Source organism: Mus pahari, chromosome 4 (assembly GCF_900095145.1).
Source record: "Mus pahari chromosome 4, PAHARI_EIJ_v1.1, whole genome shotgun sequence".
Lineage (NCBI taxonomy): Eukaryota > Metazoa > Chordata > Mammalia > Rodentia > Muridae > Mus > Mus pahari.
Window position 1 is genome coordinate 114,137,899 of NC_034593.1, and position 9,966 is coordinate 114,147,864.

The 9,966-nt window shown below is 42.0% G+C and overlaps 1 protein-coding gene across 1 annotated transcript in view; it reads right to left on the bottom strand.

Annotated features, from left to right (window-relative positions):
• Ugt8 (UDP glycosyltransferase 8) overlaps positions 1-7,001 on the bottom strand; it is a 61,278-nt gene extending 54,277 nt beyond the window's left edge. The window contains exon 1 of the mRNA XM_021196464.2: positions 6,801-7,001. The gene's annotated coding sequence lies outside the window, so the exon portion shown is untranslated. The remainder of the gene's footprint in view (positions 1-6,800) is intronic.
• Positions 7,002-9,966: the final 2,965 nt, after the last annotated feature.

Here is a 9,966-nt window from a genome sequence, read left to right on the forward strand (position 1 = left end):
GCACACACACACACACCACGTGTGTGTGTGTGTGTGTGTGTGCGCGCGTGTGTGCGTGTGTGTGTGTGGTGTGTGCGCGTGTGTGCGTGTGTGTGCGTGTGTGTATGTGTAGTGTAGTGTAGTGTAGTGTATGTGTTTGCCTGTGTTCCTGGCACATGTGGAAGTCAGAAGACAACCTTGGATTCCAACCCTCTCTTTCCACCTTGTTTTAGATAAGGTCTCTTGGCTTAGGTTTTGTTATTTTGTAACTGTGTACACCAGGTTTAATAGTCTGTGCATATCCTGGCTATCCAGGATTCTCTTCTCTCTCCTTCCCATCTCACCATAGGAATGCTGGCCTTGCAGATACACTCCCATGTCTGGGTATAGGTGCATTTTAAAGATCTGAACTCAAGCTGAACTCAAGTTGAACTCAAGCTGATGTGTGTGGAAGACAAGCTTACTCTACTGAACTATCTTCCTAGCTCTTAAATGTACATGTACAAATGTTAAGTATTTGCCCTATATCCTTCAGGACTTTTGAAAAGTTTAAAATCCATATGATTCAATTTATTCAACATAAAAAAAATCTTACAGAAAGTGTAGCAAATCTGTACACATAATTTTACTTTTTAATACTTGGGCACACACTTCAATTTTTTTCACTTGGAGAAATATTAGTCTCATAGTTTCCTCTTATTAAAACATGGTATACTTGCCAGGAGATGGTGTCACATACCTTTAATCCCAGCACTTGGAAGGCAGAGGCAGGCGGATTTCTGAGTTCGAAGCCAGCCTGGTCTACAAAGTGAGTTCCAGGACAGCCAGGGCTAGAGAAACCCTGTCTCAAAAAAACCAAAAAATATGGTATACTTAATATAATAGTTAAAACATGACAGAAGCTTGAAAATATTTTATGCATTAAAAATTCACATAAATAATAAAGAAGATCTCCAAAATGCCCCTACTATACAGTCTTTCCATCTACTAAAATATTTTAAAATTTAGGCAACGGCCCAGTCTAAAACCAGCAACTGACTTATGCTATCCTAGATACCATACAGCTCATCAGTTCAAAACTACCATTTTTGTTCTGGCTATTATAAAATGCTTAATGCCTATCTGCATTTAACACTCCTCTCTAAGCAAATTCAACTTGGCTTAATGCCTATCTACATGTAACACTCCTCTCTAAGCAAACTTCAACTTGGATTTGTTGTCTCTCTAAAGGAGTACTAAAAATGACCATAAGTTTCAAGTGAGAAAAATTAGGTTTGTGAACAATATGGAGTGGAAAAAAAAATCTTAAACTGAAACCACACAGTTCTCTACTATTCACAATTAATAGGACTGTGTACTGTATGGTAAGGAGATTGGGGAAAAAAAAAGAAGTCATGGGAAGTCAACTCTGCCAATGAGAGGCACTACTGATAACAGAAAATGTGGCTAAAGACTTTCAAAAAGAAATAGCCAAGCCATCAGCATCACTAATTGCATTTCACCTTTAAAACATTAAACATTAAATTTCATTAAAGTTTTACAGGTTCTAAAGCCACGTACTACAGAGAGTACTATACAAAAAAAAAAAAAGTGAATTAAACAGAGGATGGACTAAAAGGTTTACTAATTTGAGCTAAATATAAATATATATTACAAATAATAGCTATTATGCCTTCCAATGTAAACATGATGTATTGTGTTCAAGTATTGGCTGGTTGCCAAACCAATTCATGTAAACATTTTCGTCCCCAAATACTCACTAGCTACAAAGCAAGATATTTATGAATGTGCATATGTAAATTTAATTTTATGTGTTTATCATGGATATGATATATAACTACGTCGTCCAAGTAGAGAAAAAAGACTAAGATAGAAAACAAGGATATTTATACATTACTATAAAAAAATTCAGGGGAAGAGGAAAGAAAAAAACTCAACTATCATCCTTTGTTCACAATGTTGAGTTTAAGGCCCCTGATAACTGGGAAATATCTTCTGAATCATTTAATACAACATTATAGTTTTAAGTTTTGATATCTACCTTTACTTTTCTTTCTGTTTATAGACTATATTAAAAAGAACAACCAATACATTGTGAGATCATCCAAGGCATAATTCAAATACCAAGAACCATGGTTTGGGAGACAGGTGGTGTTTAAACACAGTACAGCTGGAATAGAGTCTGTTCTGGAAACTTAGCATCCCCCTAGAACACTGGGATCAACTCCTACCCCCTCTTCTTGGACATAGATGAGCTCACTTCTCTGCTCACTTCAATTTTTTCAATGTAGGTTAATCCATTGGCTTCTCAAGTAAAGTAGTATAAATTGATCACCTTATAAATGTTTTTGAAAAAATCCTTATCAGCTAGCATTTTGTAAAGTAAAACTCACTATGGGTCTTCTAGTGAGAAATCCAAAGTCTGTCTTCATTAAAACAAGTAGTTAATCATCTAGGCACTGTGCTTAAGCCCACTGACTTTGATTCTCACAGAAGCCTTATAATGCAAGTGCTTTGATCCCTATTTTACAGATTAAAGATAGGAACTGAACTGAAAACCCTGAACACAGGAGAACCTGAGTGAAAGCAGAACAGGACTGTCTAATACTTCTCCTTTGTCTCACTTTTTGGAGTTCTCTCCTTTCCCCTCATTCTGACCTACCCTCTTGTTTTCCACACCATTTTTGTTACTCCCCGTTTCTCAAACCAGTTTGCCAAGTTTTAGGTTCTCCCTAGTTGTCTATTTTCCTCCCAAATTTTGGTACCTTTCCTGGTAAGTCCACCAACTTTCAATGTTTACAATTATGCTACATAATTCATCCATTAATCTACTTACTTTCTACCCTAGGAACTGTCTTCTCAAAACTTTGTTAAATAATTCACAGAATGCACACCTATAGTGAACTTAGCACTTCAGACTCTATATGACCTAAGCTGAACCTGACACCACTGCTTCTCAATTCTGCTTCTTATCCCAGCCTCCCTCCATATTCCACCATCACATCCACCACTTCTAGACTCTACCATGTTATTACTTCAGTACTAGTACTCTCTCTTCTTCATTCAAGTAACACTTCCAAAGTTAGGTCCTCTTATCAAGGTCTTCCCAATACCTGACAGCTGTTTCTGTCTCAGATGTCTGAGATCCATCACTCTAGACTGCTATAAAGTTGACCTTTCACTACATCATACCTCTTTTAAAAGCAATTCTGTACATAGAGAGAGACCCACACCCCTCAGGGTGTCAAACAAACATGTAGTATCTTATTTGTGCTACTCTGGACTTCAGTCCCCTTCCAGGAATCCTTTCAAAGGCTCTTATTTGTGTAACTCTGTCTGGACTTCATGTCTCTTTCCAGGAATCCTTTCAAGTTTTTCTGAATTGATAACTAGCCAATTCCAAATCCCTACTCAGGCACTCTGATCACACCTCTACCACAGCACTTAAATGACAGTATTCTTCTATTGTATTAATATAAGTTTCCTACTTTGACTCAGATGTGCAAAACATGTTATAGTGTATTAAACTGTTGTTCAAATGTCAAGACACTGTACTTCACTATAACTAAAAACAAATGTCCCTATAGCCCTTGATCATGTACCAATAGATTTCCCTCTTAGACCAGTAACTACTTCAGTTTGCATAATCTGCATAATCTCAGTGCACTGATTGTAATGCTGTTAATAAATACTTGATGGAGGAAAGAATATATGTTCATGAAATGCTTCACAATAAGAATCTATGACTGCCACTGTTTTCAAGACTAATAGACTTTTCTTTTCAAACTGATTTGATTAAGTAGCTCCTCCTTAGGCAGGTATGCAAAGTAACATTTAAATAATTTAACAAGCCTCCAGTATGGTTAGCAGGATTATCAAATTACACTTTTACTTAGCTTCCAGGATAGGGAATTATTAACACTACACCAAGTTAGTGAGACTTAATGGCAGAAAGAAGTACATAAAAGAAAAATTACCCAAGCCATTTTAAAAAATTTTAAAAAGAAAAAAAAGAAAAAAGAAAAGGAAATTAAAGTGCTGATTCAATTAAAAAAATTGTCTAGAGTGAAGCCAAATTGTCTAGAATGAAGATATTCTTCTAAAGCTCTCTTGCACAAAATTTTCTGTATACAAACATTAAAATCTTTCATACACAGGTCACTCTTCTGAGGACATCAATCATTCAGCCTATGGTACAGCAAAGAGCACATGAACAAAAATTATCTGTCATGGAATCTGTGGGCTTTGTACTTGGCAATAGATATGCCATTTCAAGGGGACAAAAAAAAAAAAGCAAGGGATAATACAGTATCAGGACCCATTCCTAATCTGACAGCAGCAGAAAGTGATAGCTGATAACAGAAAGGGAACCCAGACAAAGCATATAAAGAAGAATGGCACTTCTGTCTCCATTTTAGTACTTCAGGCCACTAGGCAAAGACCAGGAGAAACTGCAAACAAAATAGTTCTGTCTGTATACCTCAAAAAATGGTACTGTTGGCTCCTCTATAGATTCACACTTAAAAATTTCGGACACCCAGCCACCACATACATACATGTATGCATACATACATACATACATACATACATGGCATATCCAATAACTTCTGAAGATAGAGCAAGGTTTTTAAAATGCTTATTTTAGTCCCTAGCTTTTTTGATGTTCTGGTTATTAATATTGTAGAGTAACTCAGAAAAATTTTGTAGGAAAATAAGCACCAACTAATATACTGTCAAAATAATATATACTGCATAAGGAAACAATAGTACCCATGACTATGTGTCTTGGCAATTTTTAGGTGTGCTCTGGAAATTGAGAATTAATTAATCAATAAACTTGCATTATTTGATATTCAGGTCTATAAATTATTTTGAAAAGGTGTATGAGATCGGTGGTAAATTTTACAGCAATAGTTAAGTGATAACTAAACTCGTGTCTGCCCATGGCTACCTTGAAATGTCCCAATTTAAATAATAGAAATCTGAACTATAAAGCAACTCATCAAAATTAGATCTTACAAAATCTTCTCTTAAATATATGTACTGAATTTGTTTACTATAACAGGTGTTCTAAGTATCAGTATAAACACAAAACTATAAAGTATGGACTCAAAGAGTTCAATTTTCTCAAGTAGAAAAAGGCCAGTTTGATGTGCAGTTGTTCAGAGTCAAACAAAGCTGGGCTGTTGTTCTAAATGTCCAGACACTGTCTCCCTATAGTTTAAAAGTGTTCCTATAGCGACAGATCAGACAACACTAGACTTGCACTTAACCTTGCCAGTGGCAGGTAAATCAGGCAATGCTAATCTAGTCACCATCTAGGAGAATTAAGAGTTGCTGAGCAGACATGGTCACAGGAAGGCCTCAAGCAAGCAAGAAACTGTTTCTTCATGGAAAATTAAACTGCAGACTCACAGTTAATTTGATTAACAAGAGTTCTGTTCTTATCACAAGCTTAAGTGTGGTTTTTTTTTCAATAAAAATAAATAAATAAATAAATAAATAAATAAATAAATAAATAAATAAATAAGGCTAGGGACAATGTCTGACCCTTAATGCTATTAGAATCCTGATTAAGGAAGACTTCCTAGACTGTCTTTAACAAATGTCTGTTTTATCTAGGCTCATGGGTTAGGAAGCCTGCATTCAAGTGGGTATTTGTTTGTTTGGGAGAGGGGATGTGAACATGGAAACATGGGGATATTTGGCACCTAGCCAAATTACAACACATTCCTGTCATAAATTTAAACAAAGCTGTATAACTTGACAGCATAAGATGACCCACCCCCCTCCCTCCCCACAAACTTAACTGTTTTTCTTGGAATCTTTTAACAGAGGAGACAGCCATATGAAATAGAAGTCTGTGCCCTGTCCTGACATTGTCACAAAGGAGGCCCAACAAAGGTCAGGGTTTCAGAGGTCACCCCTGCCTTCCCTTGTGATAATTCCTCCAGCAACAGAAGAGTTTCCGTCTTTTCTTGAGTTTGGGAGACTCAGAGCACTCCTGTCCCTCCATGCCCTTCAGAGCTCTAAAAGATGATGTGCGCCTGGGTAACCGCATCTGGGTACTGGGGGAAGCAGCGATCCTGTCCCTAAGTGCTGCAGAGTGGCACGTCCTCGGTACCCAACTTTTGAAGCCCTCAAAGCCAATGGCCGGGAGCGCACAGGTCAGGTGGTGACCGCAGACACCTCCGAGCGTCCTTTTTGCCCGGACGCACTGCACCCGGGAGCGCTCAGCGCCGCGCTCTCCGCCTGCAAGCCCGCCCGCAGCGCCCATCCCGGGCCGCGCCGCTCCTGAGCAGCAGGCGACCACCCCGCGCGTTACCCGGTCCGCCAGCCTCTTCCCCCTCCTCACCCGGCCCCGCACTCCCGTTCGCCTTCCCCGGGCCACCAGCGACCGTGCTGTCTTCGGTCCACTCCTGCGGTCACCGAAAGGTCCCGCGTGCTCGCGCCGCCGGGGACCGTCCCTTCGCTGCGCACCCCTCAGGCACCTTCAGCCGGAACGCGGCGAGCCCGCGAGTTCCAGGCGGCCGCGGCAGCCGCCCATCCCTGCCTCAGTCAAGTGCAAGGTCCCGCGTCCCGACCGGCGGGCGCCCCCTTGATTCGCTCCCGCCGCCGGGGGGACCACGCAGGGTGACAAGACGGAACTCTCCACAGCACACACACATACACACACACACACACACACACACACACACACACACAGACGCCGGTCGCTTCAGAGGGCTCCGGCGCTCCCTCACCCCGGGCAGAGAACAACTCTGCATCCCGGAGCAGCTCCATCCCCCGTCCCCCGTCAGCTGCGGGCGCCCTCCGCTTACCGCGTCCTTAGGCTGCCGCGCGGGAGTTGGAGAGCGCCTCTTGCCGCGGGACGGGGTCTGAGGAGCGCGCGTCGTCGCCCTCGGAGGCTGGGCGTGAGGGAAGCTGCGGCGCGCCTGCCGGGCTTAAGACGGGCGCTCTGGGGCAGGCGACGCTCCGCGGTGCCCTCCCTCGGGGCCGCAGCGCGCCTGCTCGTCCGCCGGGCCCCGCGCGCCCCGCCCCCTCTCCCCCTCAGCGCGCCACTAGTGAGCGGGAGCGCGCCCAGGCCCCGCGCGCGCGCCCGGCATCCCCCCCCCNCCCCCCAACCCCGCCCGCCCCTCAAGCCGTCACTCAAACCTCCCTGCCGCGCGCAGCCTCGGCCTGGGACACCGATGCGCACGCGCCTCGACGGCGGCCAGGGATGCTGCGAGGCTGCACCTGCCATCCGCGGCTCCGCTCCAGACGCGCCTGCGCCCAGCCTCCTCCTCCTCCTCCTGGTCGGCCGCTTTTTTTTTCCAACCCCCTCAGGGGTTGGAAAGGAGCGGAGCCTGTGGAGCGCAGGGTGTCGCCCCTTCCACTTCCTGTCGGTTAGCCCGATAGAGCCGCTCGGTGAGGAGAGCGGTAGGACTGGGCGCACACGTGGAGAGTCCCGGAAAACGCCGGCCAAGGGCGCCAGGAAAAAGCCAACCGGAGCTTCTTCCGAAAGGGCCCTTTAAAGTTCTGTCTGCTTGGGTCCTAGCTTCCTTATTCTGACTGGAAGTGCTTACCAGCAGTTATTACTCAAGATGGTGTCCAGGTCAAGAAGCCAAATTTGCCCAAAGAGCTTGAGGCCTCCAGTACCCCAGACACCGGAAGCCAATCCATCCCATTAAGTGTCCATGGCAGGGTTACAGTTTCAGAAAAATAGATTGCCTAACCCGTTCCGAATTAAAGCAAAGGAACTTTTCCTATTTTTCTGAAACTGTAACCCTGCTCTGGACACTTCAAGTTCCTTTTCTTTAATTCGGGACACATTAGGCACTCTATTGTACACCCACATACACACACACACCATACGTAAATGTACATACATACATACACATATATACATCATTCAGGTCAAGCCTAGAGTCCAGAACCTGAAAGGCCTCCATGCAAATTTTGTGTTTAAATGTTCAGAGATGAAAACAGGGTGCCATCAGTGTTATTTGCTTGCTTCAACTTGAGAGTCACATTTGGGACATGGCCCTCAAAAAAAAAAAAAAAAAAAAAACGCGAAAATTTCTGTAATGATAAAGGAAAAATATACTCTTTATTGTTCCTTTTAAGTTATTTAACAACTGTAGTGCCCAAAGGTAATACCTATTTCAAAGGAGATAATGCACTTTTCTTCTTTTGTGAGTTGAAATAAGATTAATATAGTTTATTTATTTATTTAAATTGCACTAGAAAAGTGTAAACAAGTATCAAACATAACATAATCAATAGAAAATATAAGCATCTTCTTTAAAAGTTTATTTTCTAAAATATTATGCTTCAGTTGCAAGTAATTGTCCTAATAAAGTGTATATAACTTCTTGAAAAAAATTGACATTAGTAATTTAATAAGTTACTAATTTCGATTTTATTTTCTATAATTTGTGTCACAACCATGTGCCTAATAAAATTATATTAGAACTGATCATACTTTAAATTTTTTGTAAAACTTCCAGATAATGAAAAACGCATTCAATAATATTTTGTGTAGTTATGATCTTTTTTTTGTATTTATGATCTGACTATTAGGTGCCTTATTTATCACAACTCAGCACTGCAAGGGCGTTACACAACTTAAGTTTAGTATGCCCTTTCATAAATTAGAATTGAATTGTGTTTTTGGCTATTGAAACAAAGAAATTATAAAAGTAAAACTCACACTCTTTGTTTTAAAATACTCTAGCAACTGCCACTTAATATTATCAACAGGATGGTTAGATAAAATGAATGATGTTTGTTATTCCTTTTCAGAGAAAGGAGCATTGTTTTCATGTTTAATCCATCCTTCAAGTTCCCATTCAAATTAACAGGAAGTGTCCGTACAGTTCAGGTTACAAAATGTTGCACTGGATAACATATTTGTGAAGGAAGTTTCAGTCAGGGTAAATTAAAATTACCTTGTTATTGTTGCATACTAATAGGCATTTTCTCTCCTTCAGTGACTCAGATATAGGCCAGATTAGAACAGATTAAAAGCAGATAAAGGCGGGTTTGCTGCAAAGTAGCTCTCAGGTGGGTTCACCCATCTCACATCGTCTAGGCTAAAGCAAAGGGGGTTTATAGAGATTAGGAGAGGAGTGATATCATGCTAGATAGGAGCTGGGATTGTGTTCATAACGGTCAAAAACTGAGCCGCTGGGCAGGCATTCTTGGGTGGGTTGCCAAAAACAGGAAGAGAAATGATGAAAGTTAGCCTGGTTTTCTCTCCAAGTCAGTAGGAGAAAGGGGAGGCAGATTCTATGTGGGGCAGGGTTGAGGGAAGGAGGGTAGATGGGATTTTCCAGCTTGTGTAGAGGATAAGCAGGGGTTCTAGCCTAACACATACTACATTCATCAGTTCATTCTATTAATTTCGAGGGCTTGTTATAATTCTAGAGACTTGGACTCACATTATTTCTATGGAAAATATCAATAAGAAATAATAACTTAGCTGGTAATCATTAAATATTAACTTTTTGCCACAACTACCTAGAACTGAACTGAGTTTCACTATTCATTAGCAGTGTTTGCCAACTACTGTGTGCCCTGTCTTCTTTATCCATTAAATGGCTCTGACATTGGGCTGAAGAAGGGGTTAAGAACGTGTTCTGCTCTTGCAGAGGACCTAAGTTTGATTGCCAGCAACCATGTGGATTGGCACACAACTCCGGATTTATGGAGATCTGATGTCTTTGAGCTCCATGGGGACCTGTCCTTATGTGCACATGCCCCCCCCAAAACATAACGTACATAATTAATAATAATAAAAATAAATCCCTCATCTTTGCTCCAGTGCACTGCCGGGGAGAGAGCAGACTGGAGAAGAGGGACCCGTGTCTGGTCCCGGTCATCCGGCGCCTTTCCCGCCCAAGGAGGGGTGTTCGCCTGGCAGCAGTCCCCAGGCTGATCCAGCACCCGACACCTTTCCTCCCCGCCCGAGGAGGGGTGTTCGCCTGGGAGTAGTCCCCCGGCATC